Below are 20,854 nucleotides of genomic sequence, written 5' to 3' on the forward strand. Positions count from 1 at the left end.
AGGGTGGAAGGCATGCACCACCCTCTAATAGAAAACACAAATGTCCCGCGAATGCACACCCCGGGACATTGTATGAGCTGCGCCTGAGAGGTCGCCCTCCCTAGGACCATGATGCATCTGTTAGTATAAACGCATACTAACACTACTTACACACGTGTAGTACAGCGACCAGAATGTGGTGAAGAAGCAGAGGAAGCACAAAATATACCAGAATTCGGATGACACTTCAATGAGTCGAGGACCCTGGCATGAGTATAAACAGCTACACGAAGAAAACGGGTCTTCAGCACAATGCAAGCAATTTTGAAATATTGCTGAGTGGTACTTTCTTTTTACCTTCTCACGATCGTCGCCAAATTTATTTAGTGAAGAGGCAGACAGCAGTAGATCCAATAAGTATATCTATTACAAGAAAACAAGCCACCTGAAACAACCACCAACAGGAGCAGACAGCAAGGCAACCGTCTTATCCAGGACTGTGTACAAACTCCACACGGTTCCCCTCATGACCCTGCATTCTAACATTACATACTAAGATTCTAGTAGAATTACATACTAACATTCTACTATGACTTTCATTGGAATATGAGGGGAACGGCCATCAGCAGTGCCACTTGCTTGCCTTGAGGGGAATGGCCACCAGACACACCATTTTTCAGCCGTGAGGGGAACGGTCGGGGTGACTACACCTCCAAGAAGTCCTGCAGCAGCGCCTGCTGTGACGCTGCCTTTCATGCCAGGAGGCGCATTAGGAACCCTGCTGGTCTCCCGCAGCACAGGACGCTGCTCAACAGAGCATTTTGCTGCCGTAAGGGGAACGGCCACCAGACACACCATATTTCAGCAGTGAGGGGATCGGCCGGGGGGACTACACCTCCCAAATGTCCTTCAGCGGTGCCTCCTGTGGTGGTCTATAGAAATCAAACTAGGAATGTTGATATGTATTTAAAAAGTAAAAAGCAAAACAATGATAAGTGGAAGCAATTTGGTGCTTATTTGTTGGTGGAAGTTTGTTTTGAGTTTGGTATTGATCAACGTATTTGTATATATTGTTACAGAAAACTAGAAGAGACCAAAATGCCAGCTAGAGCTGTATATATTAGCCTAGAGTTGGTACCTATTCCTCCAGAACTAGTAGATTTAAATTCATATGAATCTATTCTTATTCAATCTGTGTACCCATTTCAGGCTATAGTTCGTATGGAGCCTAAAACTGGTAAGCTGCCTCAAGCGGATTTACAAAGAGGTTTAAAAGGAAGTGAAGTGTATATACCTTTTGATTTAAAGAAACATATTGAAACTGTAGGTATAGAGAGAGAGGAAAGGGAACCTATAGTTATTTTAGTCAATGGTGTACCTACAAAGAGTCCTAATATTTGGCAAGAGTTAGTAGATGTCATCAAAGTTAAGATGGCTATGTTATATCTCATAGAAAGCAATATTTATTATAAAAATGCAACCAGAAATGCCTTTAGAAGATGATAAAGAAATTTCAAGTGGCCACATCGAAAACGTGGACAACTCTAGAAGTGAAGTAAGTAATGAACATTATAGTATTCATCCTTTACATGCAAAAGAAGTGATTGGAAATAGTATTGAATTATTCCAAATGAAGAAAGCGATGGGAACTCCTATGAGTGTTTGGGAAAGAAGTTTAGAAGCCCATTGTTTTCCACAGCTCTTCCCTACTGGAAAAGGTGGACGATATGATAAAGGACCAGTACAGATTCCAGCTTCAGAATACCGTCCAACAAGATTGTATTCTGAAGATCCAAGATTTCAACAGTGTGTTCCATATTTATTTAATCTTCTTTTTGAAAGTGACTTGTCTGGACTTTTATATGCAGTGAACCACATATTAAAAACAGGAGTTCATCTTAGAAATCTTTCTACAAAAAATGTTTTGGACAAAGTTGAACAAAAAGACAATCATTTAGAATCTCAATTATTAATTTGATGACGTGTCAATGTGGTACTGATGAGCATTGGTATCATTGTCACAGAGAACAAAAATGTATGTTGAGGAACTTAAGAACCCCTACATGGTTTGTTACGCTTAGGTGTGCTTAGTACGCATAGGACGACTTACTAGAATTTCAACTACAAGTAAATTTAAATGTAAAAAACGTTGAATTGAAAACAGCTGGAGAACTAATTTCCTTGGATCCTGTAAATGTGTGCAGATATTTTATTCATAGGTTTCAAGCTATGATGTCTTTCATCTGTAAGAAAAGCAATCCACCTCATGCAGAAAATATTGTTTTTTGGGAGAAAGTAGTACCATGCCAGAGGTGCACCTCATATTCACATGCTGTTATGAATCAAAAATGTACCAAAGTTTGGAACTGATACTGATGAAAGTGTTTTGTCTTTCATTGAGGAATATGTTACCTGTGCCATACCAAAAGAAGGACAAAAAAAGTTGAGACAACAAGTTTTACGGTTTAAAAGTCATTGATGTGGTAAATATTGTCCACAAAAATATAAGTAAAAGGAAGCATTTTATACAAAATGTCGTTTTGGATACCCACGCCCAGTAATTTCAAAAGTAAGAGTGAACAGTTTCATGTTGTCATTAAGACATACTATAAGTCGGAAATCTCCAAAGAATACTTACAACATAAAAAGAACTGAAAATTCAAAGTATAAAAATTACTACAATGCAGTGATTTTGATGATGTGGAATGCAAATATGTATATCCAGTATGTTGCAGATAATTTGATTGCTGTTGCTCACTATGTTACCTCATATATAACCAAATCTGAGAAGACAGAGTTGAAAGAAATGTGGCAAAAAATTTCACAAGAGAAGACACTTAGTAACAAATTGTGCAGTTTTAGTTTGAAGATGCTTTCCCATCGAGTAATTGGATCCTACGAATGTTCGGAGCGGTTGACCTCTGTAAGTTTACATTCAAAGTCAAGAGGAATCATTTTGGTGACTCTAGGTCTTGCTGCAACACTGAACTAAGTATTGAAATCTGTACAAGAAATTGAATACTCAGCATTGAATGAACCAGAAAGTACAGATATTTGTTCAAATGAATATGTTGGATATGTACTATCCTAAATGAAGTCCACATATGGAAAACATATGTCTTCATGAAGAACTGCAACATTGCTGCTTTAAGAGAAATGTTACAGAAAATATAAATAAAGAAAAATTTGCAGTAATTGGATGTGATGGATGTTTGGTAAAACATTCCAAATGAAATCTTATTAATCAAAGAAAACTCAGTTGTGATACTCTAGATAAAAGGGAATGTTTCTATTTAGCGCTTCTGTAACTCTTCCAACCTTGTTGTACTGAAATGGAACTAATTGGAGATTTTGACTGCTATGAAGTTTCTTTTAATGCATGTAAAGATATCATTGAATGTAGAATTTTTCCAAATTGTCTAAAAATGTTGAATAAAGAGCTTTAACAAGAAACTACTATTGCAGCTGAAACAGCACTTCCCAAGAAAGTCAAAGTTCTGCTACACCAAGTCAAGATCCACTAGGACAACCAATTATTGAAAATGAACCAGCAATAGCTATGAGTGAAGTAGAAACAGCAATGTAACAAGCAACCCAGGATATTATTGAGTTGGAAAAGTTAGAAGAAGAATCAAATATTAAACAGAAAGAAATATATCAGCAAGTGAAACAACTGATTGCCAATGCACATCATTTAAATATATTCAAATGTATATCAGTGGACAAGCTGAATCATATTTATTTTGTATTGTAACTGTTCCAACTGGTTAGTAGCGCATAACATTAAAGGGATTACATTACATTGATTACTCATGATACCAGTTGAACATGAAATTAAGTTGATATATCACAAGCTATCTGGAGAAGCTTGTTATGAAGTTTCAAGAGTATTCAACAAACTGAAACTTCTGATCATTGATGAGGTGAGCATGGTCTCAAACTTAATGCTTGCTTTTATACATTTAAGAATGCAACAGATTTAAAAAATAGATTATGATGTTTTATTTGGAGGAAAACATGTAATTGTATTTGGTGATCTGCTACAACTTACTCCTGTGAAAGGACAACCAGGTTTTAAAACACTTCTCCATGAAAACACTAAGAAATCTTTGGGAAGTATTTGAAATGTGAACATTTGGTATCTTTTTTAATATGAAAAACGTATTAAGAATCTGGGACACGCAAGTGATGAACATTATGGAAACATTCTTCAAGATATTAGATTTGGTGTTTTGACAAAACATGGTTAAGAAGCTTTAGAAAGTAGGCTACTAACAAACTTTTTTTCAAAAGAAAATATGGCACCTTAAATAATGTACAAAAAAAGTCTATAATTTACCTTATGCCAACACTGCAAGAGTGTTCTACATTCAATCAAGAAGTTTTGAAACTGGAGAAACAAACAACAGTGAAAATGGAAGCCATTGATAAAATGGAACTCAAAGTAGTTACTGTTCTGCTCTCAGAGAAATAACAGTGAAAATTAGATTCTTTAGAAAAGACTTTATCTAAGACTGCTGGTTTAGAAAAGACTTTGGGGGATATTCACAAGGAAGTGGCGGAGAGAGACGTTAGCCTTCTTGGCTTAACGCCTCTCTTCGCCACTTCGAAAAAGCAAGGCTGCACCATATTTGCAAGGATATGGTGCAGCCTTGCTTTCCCCCCTGCGATGGCGCTAAGTTTCACAACTTAGCGCCAATGCAGGCCCCCTTGCACCAAGGTGCAAGGGTGTCTGCAAGCAGGGAGCTTTGTTTATGTACAGGAAGGTGTCCCTTCCTGCACATAAACAAACCTAAAATGCCAGTTTATAACTTACATGTGTGCTGCTTCATGCAGCACACATGTAAGTTACAAAACAGCATTAAAAAACATTTGTTTAGGTACAGGAAGGGACACCTTCCTGTACGGGGACAAACCATGGCATTTTGCATTATCCATGTGTGCTGCACAAGCCAGCACACATGGAAAATGCAAAAACAAGGAAAAATAAAGCATTTCTCCTCGTATCGCCAACTTAAGACCAGGGTTTTCCTGGTCTTAAGTTTGGTGTTAGCTCCTATTTACATTGCCCTTGTGAATAGGGGGGAGCGAAAATATCAATGGCTGTTGCGGTGGAACGCCCACCACAACACCCACTGCATGCCTCTTTCATGTCAAACACAGCGTGAAAGGGGGCCTATTCACAAGGCAGTGTTATGCCAAGTTAAGTAGCTTAACGCTGCCTTGTAAATAAGGCGAGACTCCTATCACCACCACAAAGTCACTGAAAGTGGTGTTGTGGTGTCGATAGGGGCTTGTGAATATGCCTCTTTATATGTATGTGTAAACTGTTGGGTAATATTACGGCGTAATTTGGATGTCGAAAAAGGTTTAATAAATGGATCAATGGGAAAAGTTGTTGATTTTGGTAATTATGAGAAGAGAGATGGAATTGAATTTTTGAAGATTACATTTGATGAGATTGAAGAAGTAAAACAGATTGGACATTGTGCTGTCCGTTTTCTGCTTGTATGTTCGTAGAAAACAGTTTCCTCCTTTTTTAGCATATGCTGTAACCATTTATAAATCTCAAGGTTTAAGTGTAGACAGTGCTTTGGTAAATATTGGAAGTTCAGTATTTAAAGAAGGCATGGCATATGTTGTTTTCTCTTGAGTAAGAACATTATCTGGTTTGTATTTGGTTGATTTTGATGAGAAAAAGGTTAGTGTTGATACAAACTGTGTGAGAGAGTATAATCGGTTAAGAAGACTGTATGCTCCTAAATTAGGTAAAATATCCTGTATATGAAAAAACGTGTTGTATGCCCAAAATGGAAAGATGATAAACATTCTACTGAGATTCAAAAAAAGAAAACAATTCATGAGAATGATGAAGGTGCAAAGAAAAAGAAAATGGACACTGCTGATGATATTGTTGGATATCAGTTAGAAAATAGTTCAGCTATCAACTGCTATGCTAATGTAATTGCATTATATTTTTCAAAAGTTTGTAACTGATAGAACTAAAATCCATACTGCTTCTGGAATTCGGTATCTTTTTATTATATCTACTGGTTCTTTGCAATTTAAACTTAATGTACAAAAAGATGCACAAGAATTTCACTATGTTTATGCTTGCAGTATCGTAAGATAAAGGAATAGAATTTGAACATCTCTTTGGACTTACAGATGGAATCATAAATGTGAAGAGTGTTCATTTTCTTCAACCACTGAAATAGACACTGAACAATTCATATATTAAACAATACTAAATAGGAAATCAGTGTATTTTAACAAATTACTAAAATCAGCAAATCAAGATATGAAATGTTCTCAGTGTAAATCAGAAATGTTATCAACATTATTTATAGAAAGATTTAGAAAAGATGTCATTTTAATGCTACATCATTGTAGAGCAGGTGGAAGCAAATTGGAAACCAAAATCAAAAATGTTGTGGCAAGTCAACTATCAATTTCAGGAAGAAATTTTAAAGCTTTGGCTATTATTTTCCATGATCGATCTACTACTACATCTGGATTCAAGTACAATAAAGGAGGGACACTTTGTAATGATGCACATTTGGAATTCAAATGTAGATTGCCTTTCGAATTACGAGATTCATATCTGATATTTTTTTTAAGTCAAAGTTTTGGAAATATCATTCGGCCTATTGGGAAGATATGAACACAAATACATGAGTTTATTTTGCATATTTTCAATAGAAAAGGTTTTGGAAACATCATTTGGCTTATTGGAAAGATGTGAAGAATTAATATTTGCATTATTGTTTCTACTATTTATTATTGCATTTGTAAAATTGTGTTTGAAGGAAGTAGTTGATACAGTTGATCTTTATATTTTATGCGATGTATATGAGAGTGTACATTTAAAAAAATACTTTAGAGTGATAAATGATTTCTTGTAGTTGAGTAAAGCAATTTACAAAATGTAGATAGGTAAACATATAGTTGAATTTGTTGTAAATATTTTCAATGCAGATTATTTTTTACAATCATATTGATTGTATTTTTTTGATGATCTAAATTGAAATCACTGTGTATGGTGAAATCCAATCAACTCTGAGAACCGCAAAAGAGGGAAACTGAATATGCTATCTAACTGTTCCAATTACCCATGCACTACCCATGCACTCCACCAATCACCTAGCCAGTACCATGTACTTACCCACTCACTCAGCCAGCACTACCCATGTATTTATAAAATCACCATACAATATTCTTGCACTTCTCCAATCACCCAGGGAATACTGATGCACTCATGCAATCACCCAGGCACTACTCATGCAATAATTCAATCATCCAGGCATTACCCATAAACTTATGCAATCAGCAAGGCATTATCCATGCTCTTACAAAATTATTCAAGCAATACCCACGCAGTTAAAAAACTCACACAGGCATTACAAATGCACTCCAGCACTACTCATCCACTGATGGAATAACCCAGGCCCTAACCATGCACTGCTCCAATCACTCATGCACTCCTCTAATCACCCAGACACTACTCATTCACTCCTTTGATTACCCAGCTAGTAGCCATGTACTCCTCCAATCACCCAGTCACTATACATGCACTTTTAAAATCACCATGCGGTATCCCTGCACTCCTCCAATCACCCAGACACTAACCATGCACTCATGCAATCATCCAGGCATTACCTATACACTCATGTAATTACCCATGCATTTACAAAATCACCCAGGCAATACCCATGCACTTACAAAATTACCCAGGCACAACCCATGCACTCCTGCAATCACCCAGGCACTACTCATCCACTCATGTAATAAATCAGGCACTACCCATGCACTGCTACAATCACATATGCACTACCCATGCAGTTCTCTAATCAAACTGACACTACTCATTCAATCCTTCGATTACCCAGGCACTACCCATGTACTCCTCTAATCACCCAACCAGTAGCCATGCACTTATCCAATCACTCTGAAAATACCCATGCACGTATAAAATCACCATTCACTATCCTTGCACTCCTCCAATCACCCAGAGGGTACCCATGCACTCATGCAATCACCCAGGAACTAACCATGCACTCAAGCAAGCATCCAGACATTACCTATAAACTCATGTAATTACCCAGGCATTACCCATTCACCTACAAAATCACCCATGCACTTACAAAATATCCAGGCACTACACATGTACTGCTGCAATCACCCAGGCACTAGTAGTGCACTTATGCAATAATCCAGGCACTACCCATGCACAGCTACAATGACCTGTGCACTATCAATGCGCTCCTATAATTACCTAGATGCAACTCATTCACTCAATCGATTACCCAGGCACTACCCATAAACTCCAGCAATCACCCAGTCACAAACCATGCACTTATAAAATCACCATACACTATCCTTGCACTCCTCCAATCACACAGACAGTACCCATGCATTCATGCAATCACCCAGACACTAACCATGCACTCATGCAATCATCTACCCATGAACTCATTCAATTACCTAGGCATTACCCATGCACTTACAAAATCACCCAAGCAACACCCATGCACTTACAAAATCATCCAGGCACTACACATGTACTTCTGCAATCATCCAGGCTCTACTCATCCACTCTTGTAATAACTCAGGCACTACCCATGCACTGCTTCAATCACCTGTGCACTACCTATGCAGTCCTCTAATAACCTAGACACTACTGATTCACTCCTTTGATTACACAGGCACTATCCATGCACTCCTCCAATCAACCAACCAGTACCCATGCACTATCCAAACACTCTGCAAATACCCATGCACTTATGAAATCGCCATGCACTATCCTCGCACTCCTCTAATCACCCAAGCAATACCAAGGCCCTCATGCAATCACTCGGGCACTAACCATGCCCTCATGCAATCATCGAGGCATTCCCTATAAACCCATGAAATTACAAAGGCATTACTCATGCACTTACAAAATCACCCAAGCGGTGCCCATGCACTTACAAAATCATCCAGGCACTACACATGTTCTCCTGCAATCACCCAGGCACTATTTATACACTTATGCAATAGCCTAGGCACTACCAATGCAGTGCTCCAATCACCTGTGCACTATCTATGCACTCCTCTAATCACCTACCGACTACTCTTTCACTCCTTTAACTATTGAGGCACTACCCATGTACTCCAGCAATCACCCAGTCACTACTCATACTCTTATAAAATCACCATACACTATGGTTGCACTCCTCCAATCACCCAAACAGTACCCATGCACTCAATGAAAAATGAAAAAACGTGGGTGGGGTTTTTCAAATTCTAGAATCAAAAACCTGTAAACCAATGAAAGTCTTTCTATTGAAGTCACATGGGATTCGTGCACCGGGCGGGCAATCAGCACGCACCCGACGCGACTTATGGAAAATAAATTTAACAATGATATATCTTTATTCCAGTTACATATACATTATATTTACAATTAAATTAAATCATGTCTTGGGTTGATATATATAATAAAGTTATATACATATACTTATAAAACATAAAGGTTTTCGTTGGATTCATGCAACCGGCGCGACCTCCGGAGCCACATACGGGATGTTACGCGGGGCCGGAATCGCGCACGGGTCACATATGGAACGTGCATCCTACAAGACTTAACAAATATTATGGCAAAATACTTGGATTTGTGCACCCATCGGGACAGGTACACAATCGGCTTGCGAATCCATGAAAAAATATATATATATATTTATATTTTAGAAAAGAGAAAAAATATAATATTTTTATAAGAACCAAAAAACTACAGAAATATTTTTGGGACATTATACTTAGAAAATAGCATTTAAAAAACCTTTGAAATTCATTTAAAAAAATACAGGTTTCAGGGACTTTATAGTTAGAAATTACCATTTAAAAAACCTTTGATATTCACTGAAAAAAACACAGGTTTCAGAGACCTTATAGTTAGTTGGACATTTTACTCGAACAAACCCAGAGAAGTTAGTTGCTAGTATAACTTGCACCCTTGCAATGCACTGCTGATGACGTCACATATTGCATCATTTATGACATGGTCAGTGACATCACTGATGTCATCACAAATTACATCATCCATGTGATAATCTGAGGCACCTCCTCACACCCTAATATAACCTTTGATACACCCACTCTAAAACATAGACACACTAATACCAGTTATTACATACCCACTCACTGATTCCTAGGTCTACAAAAAACATCCACTCATTCACCCATACAGTCACTCATACATGCAGTCACTCATCAATACAAAACTATAATACGCACTCATATACCTATACAGGCACTCACACACTGCCACTCATCCATAGAGTTACTCACACAACTAGTCAGTCATGCAAAAAATCTATCACACTTTCATTTAATCACCTATACAGTTATATACACACCACCTAACTTATTCATACAGATACTAACTCATACTTAATCTCTTATACAATCACTGAGACAAGCACACACTCATCCATACAGCCAATCTCACAATGCCTCACTCTCACACATAGTAATGTATTTACTCCAACACTCACATATACTGCCTTTCACATATGTAGTTCCGCACACATGTACCACTGAGACATCCATTTACTCACCAACACACCCATACATACACTCACCCACCCATAAAGCTTTTCACACATGCACTTTAGAACCCATACACCCAGTAAATCACCCACTCACACACCTATACACAGTGACACACTCCCCCCTCACCCACAGACACTCTAGCACCCATACCGAAACTCAGACAACCAATCAATAACCTATATAGACACTCATGTAGCTACTCACCAACCCATGCAGCCACTTACACCCCAACTGATAGACTGATGCAGACATTTCCACAGTTTACTCACTAACCTATGCATTCAATAAGACACTCTTAATCACTTACTTATACAGTCAGTCATGCACCTACTAAGTCATATATTCAGACACTCATACTCCCACTCATTTTTCAATACACCTTGGCATTTATATATATAAAACATATTTAAACTTTACTGTACAGTAAGTACAGTAAGCACTACAGATCTGCATTGCACATCAGGCCCCACCCCCTGCCTTCACCACTGTACAAATGTGCCACGTGGCTCATTTTATGTTGGGGGATTAAGTCCCCTTAAATCCTGAAGGTCCCTGGGGTCCAACTAGCCCACCAGATATCTCCAGTAAGCGCCACAGAGCTGTATTGCAGAGAGGTGTAAAAAGGGGCTCGGCCTCGGACCACCACTCTGCAGCGTAGCTCCCTGGCGCTTACTGGAGGTACCTGGTGCCCGTTTACAGAGTGATGCAGGGAGGGGGGAGGGCCTCCAGCGCGATGCCATTTTTTTGTTTTTGTTTGTTTCAGAAGGGGGTCTCTTCGGCCCCTATTCTTTTCCCATTTTAAGGCCCTGGGGACCACATCCCACATGACCTGACCCCTATTTTTAAAGAAATGTTTAAATAAACAGGAATGGGGCCACTTGGCCCCCTTCCTGAGGCCGATTTCGGTGCCAGGGACCCCATCTCATGGGGCAAGGTCATCATTTTTTTTTATTTATATAATAAAAAAATGTAGGAGGGGGCTGTGTGGCCCCCTCCTGAGGCCTCTATCAGCCCCGGGACCCCATCCCATCGGGCTGTGCCTCTTTTTTTATTTTTTGTTATTAAGGGAGGGGGCCTTCTGAATATATATATATACTGGCAGTCACCAGTAGATAGTTATAGTAAGAACCTAGTTTCCATAGGAAAAGCATTTTTTGATTTGCTAATAACTTTGGCGTAGTTTGCACTCTTGGCGAAATTCTCCCCAAAAAAATGTCTATCCAGGTCAGCTTCTTTGCTGAAAGTTCGGGAGTGATTGGTCAAGCGGGGGCTGAGAAAAAAGGGATTCCCAAAAAGTGTTTTTTCCATGGTAATTCCCATGGGATAATTTAGTGAAGGCTACAGCCTGAACTGCTGAACGGAATTAAGCCAAATTTGGCAAAATGGTAGCGCTTGGTTCAGATAGCGACCTGTTTTACAAATTGTGTAAATCTGTTCAGTAGCTGCTGAGAAATTTGAAAAATAAAAGTAAAAAAATCTATATCCCATAGGAAACTTTAGCCAAGGCTACAGCCTGAACTGCTGAACGGAATTATGACAAAATTGCCAAAAAGGTAGTTCTTAGTTCAAAAATAAACTTTTGGAATCCATTTCATAGTTGCTGAGAAAATCCCAAAATAAAATTATCGATATCTAGGGGCGCAGGGAATTTGCAACCCCTCCTGACCACGTGCTTCATTCTAATTGGCTGTCAACACTCCAAACCAGGAAGTGTTGGCAGCCAGAACCGACACACAAGAAAACAGTAAAAGAAAGTGAAAAATGAAGAAAAGGGGGCAGGGTAGAAACACCCTGATCCCTACAACTGCTCATGGCGACCCACAAGGACCCCCAATTTTGGTTTTCTTTAAAACATCCAAGTGCGTGAATCTGGACAAAAAACAAAGAAATAGGCGGGGGCTCCCCTACTTCATTTAAATGAGCCCCCAGGTGGGCCAGGTCCAGGGGGAAATCATATAACATACCATAAACTTTGTATTTGTAAAGCGCACAATTACCTGTAGGCGTCAACCTCAGATGGCTGAAAGTCTGAATGAACCTGCCAGGATTTGAACGTGTGACCATGAGGTTGAATACAGGCCCCTGCAGTGGCTGCTTTAGTCCACTGAGCCACCAGATACGGCTATAATCATACCGCCACCTCCTCAGGGTTATTTAAATTAGGTGCAGGAGGGCACACAGCCCTCCTTCAGCCCCGTGGACCACCACCACCCCACTTGCTTCAATGAAAGAAAGGAGAATTGTTATTGGGCAAGGGGAGCTGCATATTAGCAGCTCGCGTTGCCCAAAATCAATGCCTGCAGGAGGCGGGGAGACAGTGGGACTCTGGGGGCATTAGGGCTCCCCCCACTGTCCTCAACAGAGAGGCCAGGCCCCGGGGAATGGGGTTGCCCGGGCCTGAAGTGGTCCGGGACGGGGCCCCTGTCCAATTAAAAAATAATTATAATAATATTTAGATGTGGGCATGCCTCGGGGGATCGGGTCCCAGAGGCAAACGTAAATTAATGAAAGTGAATGTTTTTTATTTTTCAAAAAAGTTTGGAGTTCCTACCCTAGAATGGCCCCCTAGTGTGAACACTAAGGGTGTGTGACTATCAGTGCTGCCCCCCTGATGTGAATACGAAGGGTGAGCGTCTCTCAGTGCGGCCCCCTAGTGTGAACGCGCTGGGTGCGCATTTCTCAGCCCAGCACTCCAGTACTTCTCAGGTCTTTAAAACGCCTAGGGGCATATTCTCTTTGACACATCGCCAAGGTAACGGCACTTTATTGCAGCAAAAATGGTGATACATTTGACACACCATTCACAAGCTGTTGCAAACATCCCCTATTACCAGTTTACCTGCGATAGCAGCCTAAAAAAAACATTGTCACAGATAACCCGGCAAATATTGCTAATGAGATGCAGAGTAGGCGTTCCTGTGCAAAAAGCACTGAACACACCACTTCGCAGCTTTTTTACCCACCAGCAAGAGCGGCGAAGCATATACAAAACAGGCAATAAGGTGCGGTAGCAGCAGGGAGTTTACACCTGCCCTGACCTGGTGTAAAGTCAGACTACAACCTGCAATATGAAAGGGAACCCAGCCCACAGCCACACCTGAAGACAACAAATGCCATGGAGCCAACGATCATGCAGCTCGGACACACAACAGTGCCCTGGCACCCCCGCCACTAGCCCCGTGTCCGCCATCCCCCCTGACCCCTCGACAAACAAATATGGCAGCAACCTTCCTAAACCTGGAATGTAACTAATCAGCTGATGTTGCACAATTATTATAAAAAAAGATGCATGTGAGGTTGGACAAATTAGAATCACATTCATGTATGGATATACATATAAAACATTTTATTTAAACAAAACAACAACAAATAAAAGTAGGAACAGCAATGGCTTGTCATACCTCGACAATTTGTGAATTGAACCCTGCAAGACAAAAAGTAAAATAAGATTGTGCATCATGCGCCCATCGTAGGAGAGAGAAAGAGTGAGAGAACGAGGAAGAGAGAGAAAGAGAGTGAGAGAGAGGAAGACAGAGAGAAAGAAAGAAAGACTGAGAGAGAGAAGAAGAGAATGAGAAAGAGAGAAAGAGTGAGAGAGGAAGAGAGAAAGAGAGAAATAGTGTGAGAGAGAGGAAGAGAGAGAGAAAGCGTGAGAGAGAGAAGAAGACAGAGAAAGAGTGTGGGAGAGAGGAAGGAAGAGATGGAGAGGGAGAGAGAGTGCAAACACTTCATAGCTCCCCTTTCCTCCACCTGTGTGTCTCCAACCACATGCCGGAACATAGTGCAGCCCTTAAGTTCACTCATCTGAAACATAGTATAGAATTAGTAATGGCAAGTACATAGAACTGCACATGGCTAAATTACTGTCACCCCAGGCTGCTGCAACCCATCCACTCCCACCACCCAGATGTGTCTGCCTGTCTCTGTGCACCCAGGCTGCTGCACCCCAACCACTCCCGCAACCCAGAGGTGTCTGCCTGCTCCTGCACACTCAGGCTGGTGCTCCCCATCCACTCCGCCTGCCATGAGGTGTCTGCCCACACCTGCGCACCCAAGCTGCTGCACCACATCCAGTCCCGCTGCAAAGAGGTGTCTGCCCACCCCTGCACACCAAGGCTGCTGCAAACCATCCACTCCCACTGTCCAGAGGTGACTGCATGCTGCTGTGCAAAGAAGTCTCTGTGCTCTCCTTCCACCACCGGCCTGTGTGGAAGAGGACCCTCCACGTGCCGAAGCAACCTACTCAGCCGTGCCATACATGCGGTAGCTCACAATTCAAATTCGGTCCTGATTGCCGGTAAGTGTATAGAAGCTGTGCATCATCGCAGGCTGCCCACCCGCTCAGTTTTGCTGGCACTAACTCAGTGGAAATCAAGTCATTGCCAAGTGGCGGGAGACCCGTGTAGGGGGGTCAACAATCTGTGAATCACAGCTTGCAAGATAAAATGCAAGATAAGATTGTGTGTCATGTGCCCATCAAAGGAGAAAGAGAGAGAGAGAGAGAGAGAGAGAGAAACAGTGGGAGAGAGAGAGAAAGAAAGAAAGAGAGAGAGAGTAAGAGAGAGAAAAAGAAAGAGTGAGAGAGGAAGACAGAGAGAAAGAATGAGTGAGAGGAAGAGAGAGATAAACAGTGTGAGAGAGAGGAACAGAGAGAAAGAGTGAACGAGAGAGAGGAAGAGAGAGAGAAACAGAGAAAGAGTTTGAGACAGAGAAAGGAAGAAATGCAGAGGGAGAGTGAGTGCCAACACTGTGGACAAAACCCTCACAGCTCACCTTTCTGCCACTGGTGTGTCTCCAACCACGTCCGGGACACACTGCAGCCCTCAAGCTCACTCATCTGAAACATAGTATAAAATCAGCTGTGCTTCGTTTTGTTTAGCAGTTGGAGCCTCGGACTGTGAGCACGCTGGAGCTGCTCCTCTCGTAATTCTCCTTTGCCAGCAACTCGCGGTCCCCGCTCTGCGGGTCCCGCTTCGCGTTTGGGTACTTTGCCAGCGCTGCTGGAATAGCACTGAAGACTGCTAAGATCTCTGTCAACTGTGCCTCTGTGGTGTGGGGTGTGCAGGGCTGCGAGCGAGGTCAGGCGTGGACTTCAAGTCCCAGGAGCGCCTGACACTCGGCATTTCCAGCAGCTGACCCGCTCTCCCTGCTGGCTCCTCCCCCGCCTCAGCGCGGCTAAATCCAGCTCGGCTGCCTTCCTGACTGTTTCCTCACCTGTGCTTCGTTTTGTTTAGCAGTTGGAGCCTCGGACTGTGAGCACGCTGGAGCTGCTCCTCTCGTAATTCTCCTTTGCCAGCAACTCGCGGTCCCTGCTCTGCGGGTCCCGCTTCGCGTTTGGGTACTTTGCCAGCGCTGCTGGAATAGCGCTGAAGACTGCTAAGATCTCTGTCAACTGTGCCTCTGTGGTGTGGGGTGTGCAGGGCTGCGAGCGAGGTCAGGCGTGGACTTCAAGTCCCAGGAGCGCCTGACACTCGGCATTTCCAGCAGCTGACCCGCTCTCCCTGCTGGCTCCTCCCCCGCCTCAGCGCGGCTATAATTCTCCTTCCTAATCCCGCAACGCGGGAGCGCGCGGGAGCGCTCCGGGAGAAGCCCGGGACAAGGGCGGGACCGTCTGAGGCCGTCAGAGGCCGAAGGAGGCTGGGCTGGGCCCCCTCCCTTGGTTTTATAGTTGCTATATAACCTGTTTTGTTGTTTTCACAAGCTGATTTCATATTTTAAAGATTCTGTTAATTTGATATTATACTTTATAATTGCTATCTTCTTAATCTTTCCCCCCTCCCTTTAAAATAGTCTCATGACGGCTAAAAAATTACGTTCTGGACGAGTGATTGTGGGGAGATCTGGGTCCAAAACTAAATCTAATCCCCTACGAAACAAAATAGCGTCTACGATGCAGTTGAAGGGCCAATGTCAGCTCTTTAATCTTTGGGACAAAGGGAAAGATAAACCCACAGATTCACAGTACACGAGCGAAATTCCAGGTTGCAATGTAGCGGTGTCAGTTAATGAGGTCATTAATGTCTCCTCTAGTTTAAGTATGGTGGCCAGTCAATCTTTGCCAATTGTAGTCAGTTCGGAAGAATTAAGGGGCTCACCTTCGTCCTCAAATAATGTACAGCCAAATCAGAATAATTACCTGAATTCTACGGGCAGTATGCCTACAAAATCTGAAGATATTGCTCCCGCATCGGCTACATTAAGGGAAACACTTAAAGTTATATCCCCCGTAGTAGGGAATGAATTCACTCTGCCTGATATTGATTTAACAGCTCATAGGGCGCGGGTGGAAGTGTTTCAGGGGATCTCTACAGGTGTTCCTGTGGAGGAAGTTATTACGATTTCAAGTACTGGTCCCCTAAGTAGTACTCCCTCTAATAAATTGGATTTCTCCCTCCCACAATTAAATCTTACAACCTGTTCAGGCCCTGGGTTGAACAATTTAGCGGAGGGTTCTCCAAATATTAACGGGAGACTAATTTCTAATTCCTTGTCATCTCTGGAATCAGTCCTGTCTTCGATCTTAAGATTGCTGGAAAAATTTGTGGGAGGCTCGGAATGTATCTTCGATACGTAACACAGATTCTGCAAGTTCTGATATTAAACAGAGAAGAACGAGTATCAGATCCTTCTAGTCTAGTGGCCCCACGGTTGATGCCACAGAAAATAAGTGCCCCTTGTTCTTCAGTAGAGTTGGATGTAGAGCTCTCTTCTCCTTTGTTAGAAAGTCAAAAGGAAAGGCAGCCCATAGTATTCTCAACTATCTCTAAATCCTCTAAAGCGGTTTCGGCTGGCGCTAATTGTATAGCCCCGCTTAGTGACGAGATAGAAGTAATAACAACTCCCCCTCCTGATACCAAATCTGATTTGCCTTCCCTCTTTCCAATATTTTCTTTGCCATCAAAAAAGGAAGAGGAAATTCCTAAAGGAAAAACGGGTTTGATGGGAAATACGAGTTCTCAGAAACATAAAAAGATTAGAATGAAGAAGAGGAAACCTATTCGTAGGTTTGCTAAAAAAAGACAGAGGAAACTTCTTTTTGATAATAATGTGGAGGTAAATATAGATGACCCCCCGCAGGCGGAGCAGTGTCTAACCCCTAAGGTTGAAATTAGGGTGGTATCGCCTAAAGAAGATGCCACCTCCTCTGGGTTTGGTCCAGTAAACTTAACTAATCCCTTTCTTCCTAAGGTTTCTCTCCCATCTACTAATCCCTTTTCCTATTGTAAGGTTAGTCAAGATCCTTGCCAAGCTCTATCCAAGATTTCCCCACCATTTGTTATTCTACCCCCTTCTAATTTAAATCCTATAGCAGTACCCTTTCAGGCTCCATCCTTAACGACAGTTGTCCTTCCAAAGGAAAAAACAATTGTGGATACATTATTCCTTGATTTCTCGCCCCTTTTTGAACCAGATTTAATTTTGAATAGATCTGCCCTGTTACTCTGTTTTAAAGAGATCGAAGGTTTGAAATTAGTTCAAACCTCCGATCTAGATGTTGTACTTCTCCTCAAATCTTATGCGGGGAAACCTTTAAGATCAACAAGGGTGAAATTTTATTCAAAAGTTGTGTTGAATCTTGTTTTACAATGGGCTGAGGAATTACAAATGAGAGGGATAGATGTGATGCCTCATTTTGGGGAAAAACGTATTGTAAATAGTGCGGTTAATCCCGCATTATCATTTTCCTCCAATTTTGATGCGCGATTGTCAGATTGGTCTAATCTCGGATCTGAGAACCTAAAAGTTTGTGTGGCTAGCAATGAAAGGCTGGTTTCTTATAAAAAGCCTCCCCTCAAACAAACAGTGAAGGATGATCAATTCAAATGGAGTTGGCTCCCGGGAGTTCTTGCGAGTAAATCCGCTCCCCGCTCCAGTCAGGATTCCAATTTTTAACAGGGAGCTGAGATTTATCTCATGGAACACGGCCGGATTTAAAGATAATAAGGATAAATTGGGTTTCCTTCATGCTCAAAAGGCAGATATAATCTGCTTGCAAGAAACTTGGGTTGATGGAAGTGTTATTTTGGATAAAGATTATTTTGTTTTGGATTGTAGCGCAACCAGCACTAGAAGAGGCCATGCTAAGGGAGGATTAGCATGTTTATTATCTAATAGATTGCAATGGAACTTTTCTCACTATTTGGATCCAGGAAAAATGTTTCAAGCAATAACTTTGAAAGATGTTTTTGAAGATTGCCCTAATAGATTGCTGATTGTGCTAAATATTTATATTCCCCCCAATTGTTGTTTTAATAATGGTTTAAAAACTTTATTTACTTTCTTAATAAAAGTTTTGGAGACCTCACCTACTCCGCATGTGTTAATGTTTGGGGATCTAAATTGTAAGGTATCTAAAAGTGGGTTGGAGGTGTTTAGAAATACTCCGTTGGAAGAGTCTCTGAATATACCTTCAGCTCAATTTCCCCCAAATATAAAAACTGACAAAAGAGGTAAACTTATTTTAGACGGTTTACTTAATGCGGATTGCTTAATTGTAAATGGGAGGCTTCCGTCTGATATTCCGGCAGCTTTTACTCATAAATCTAATAAGGGAAAATCTATTATTGATTTTATCATGATAGATTATGCCGGTTTTCACCTATTAAAAGATATGAAGGTCATTGAATCGAATCTTAGTGACCATAATGTATTGACGCTTTCTGTTTCTATTAGTCTTCAGAAAGTGGTTCCATGGAGGCTGGATATAGATTCTGTGAATTTTGACTCCAGCACAGGGAAATGTTTTTGGAACATCAGCACGGTGGAAAACCTGGCACCTCTCTTGTGTAATACTGTCGAGAATCTTCCTCTTTGGGAGGGGAAAGAGTTGTATTGTTTTGTAAAATTTTTAGACTCTGTAACAGCTTGTGCAAAAGAGAAATCAGGTGGGAAACAGTCCCTTGTAGCTCCTTACCCTCTGCGGGCTATAAATAGAGAAATAAATAAAATTATAAGGGGGCAATTTTTATGTTTTACTCGAGAAGCTAAGTTTAGGTTATCTACCCTGAAAAGAAGGAGAGTTAGACTCAAGGCTCGTTTAAAACGCTCTAAGGAAGATGCCCTCTGGATTCAATTGAGGGAAGCTTCTTTTAATCATCAAAGTAAGACCTTTTGGTCCTTAATTGGCAAAGGATGCGGTACTAGAGCCAGTCCTACGCCCATTGCCATCGAGGAACAGGTATGGGTTCACTATATTGAAAAGTTGTACAGTAATGATAAGTCTCAAGGTATTAATGTTGAATTTGAAGATGCTGCTGCTATACTTGACGGTCCGACAGAAAAAGAAATCGAATGTGCCATTAAGAATATGCGTTCCTCAGGGGCGATGGGTCCTGATAAAATCCCAATACTAGTATTAAAAAAGCAGAGTGAACTCTGGAGTAAAATACTCTTTCCCGTGTTTAAATTCTGTTTTTCTAACGGAACAGTCCCCCCCTCCTGGAAAGGAAGCATTATTGTCCCTTTATATAAAAAAGGGGCAAGAGATCTACCACAAAATTATCGGCAAATTGCCCTGCTTGATGCCATCGGCAAGGTGTTTGCAAAGTGTGTGCTTTCTTTAATTAACGATTGGGTATCTGAACATAATATTCTCCCTCTGGAGCAAACAGGTTTCAGACGAAATCATGGAACCTTAGATAACCTGACCGCATTGCAAGTTATCAATGAAAAATATGTGAAAGTGCGGGGTGGTCAGGTATATGGCGCCTTTATTGACTTTACCACCGCTTTTGATAAAGTAGATAGAAATCTGCTGTGGAGAAAGTTAGTTAATCTTGGTATGCCAGCTTCCCTAATTAATTTGGTCCGCGCCCTATATTCTGACACCTGGTGTAGAGTCTTACTTGGAGGTGATCGCGGCGTTTCCAAATTAATTCAAACATCTAATGGGTTGAAGCAAGGTTGCCTTCTGGCTCCATTGCTATTCTCATTGTACACTGCTGATTTACCCATCGCTCTTTCTGCATGCGCCGGTATTGCCCCATCTTTGGGGGGTGTTCAAATTGCATGCTTGATGTATGCAGATGACATCTTAATTTTGGATCTCACCCCAAAGGGCCTAAATGACCGGTTGCACGCACTTCATAAATACGCCGAAAGTCATTTTCTATCAATAAATACGGCAAAAAGCAAGATAATTTGTTTTTCTGGTAGAAAGAAGCCAAAATGTTTTACCTTTCCATGGGTTGTAGGGGGGGAAAAACTAGAATGTGTGAAATCTTATACCTTTTTAGGTAAAATCGTCACTCACAATCTAAGCGACAAATCACACATAGACAAT

Source organism: Lissotriton vulgaris, chromosome 5 (genome assembly GCF_964263255.1).
Source record: "Lissotriton vulgaris chromosome 5, aLisVul1.2, whole genome shotgun sequence".
In the NCBI taxonomy this organism is placed as follows: Eukaryota; Metazoa; Chordata; class Amphibia; order Caudata; family Salamandridae; genus Lissotriton; species Lissotriton vulgaris.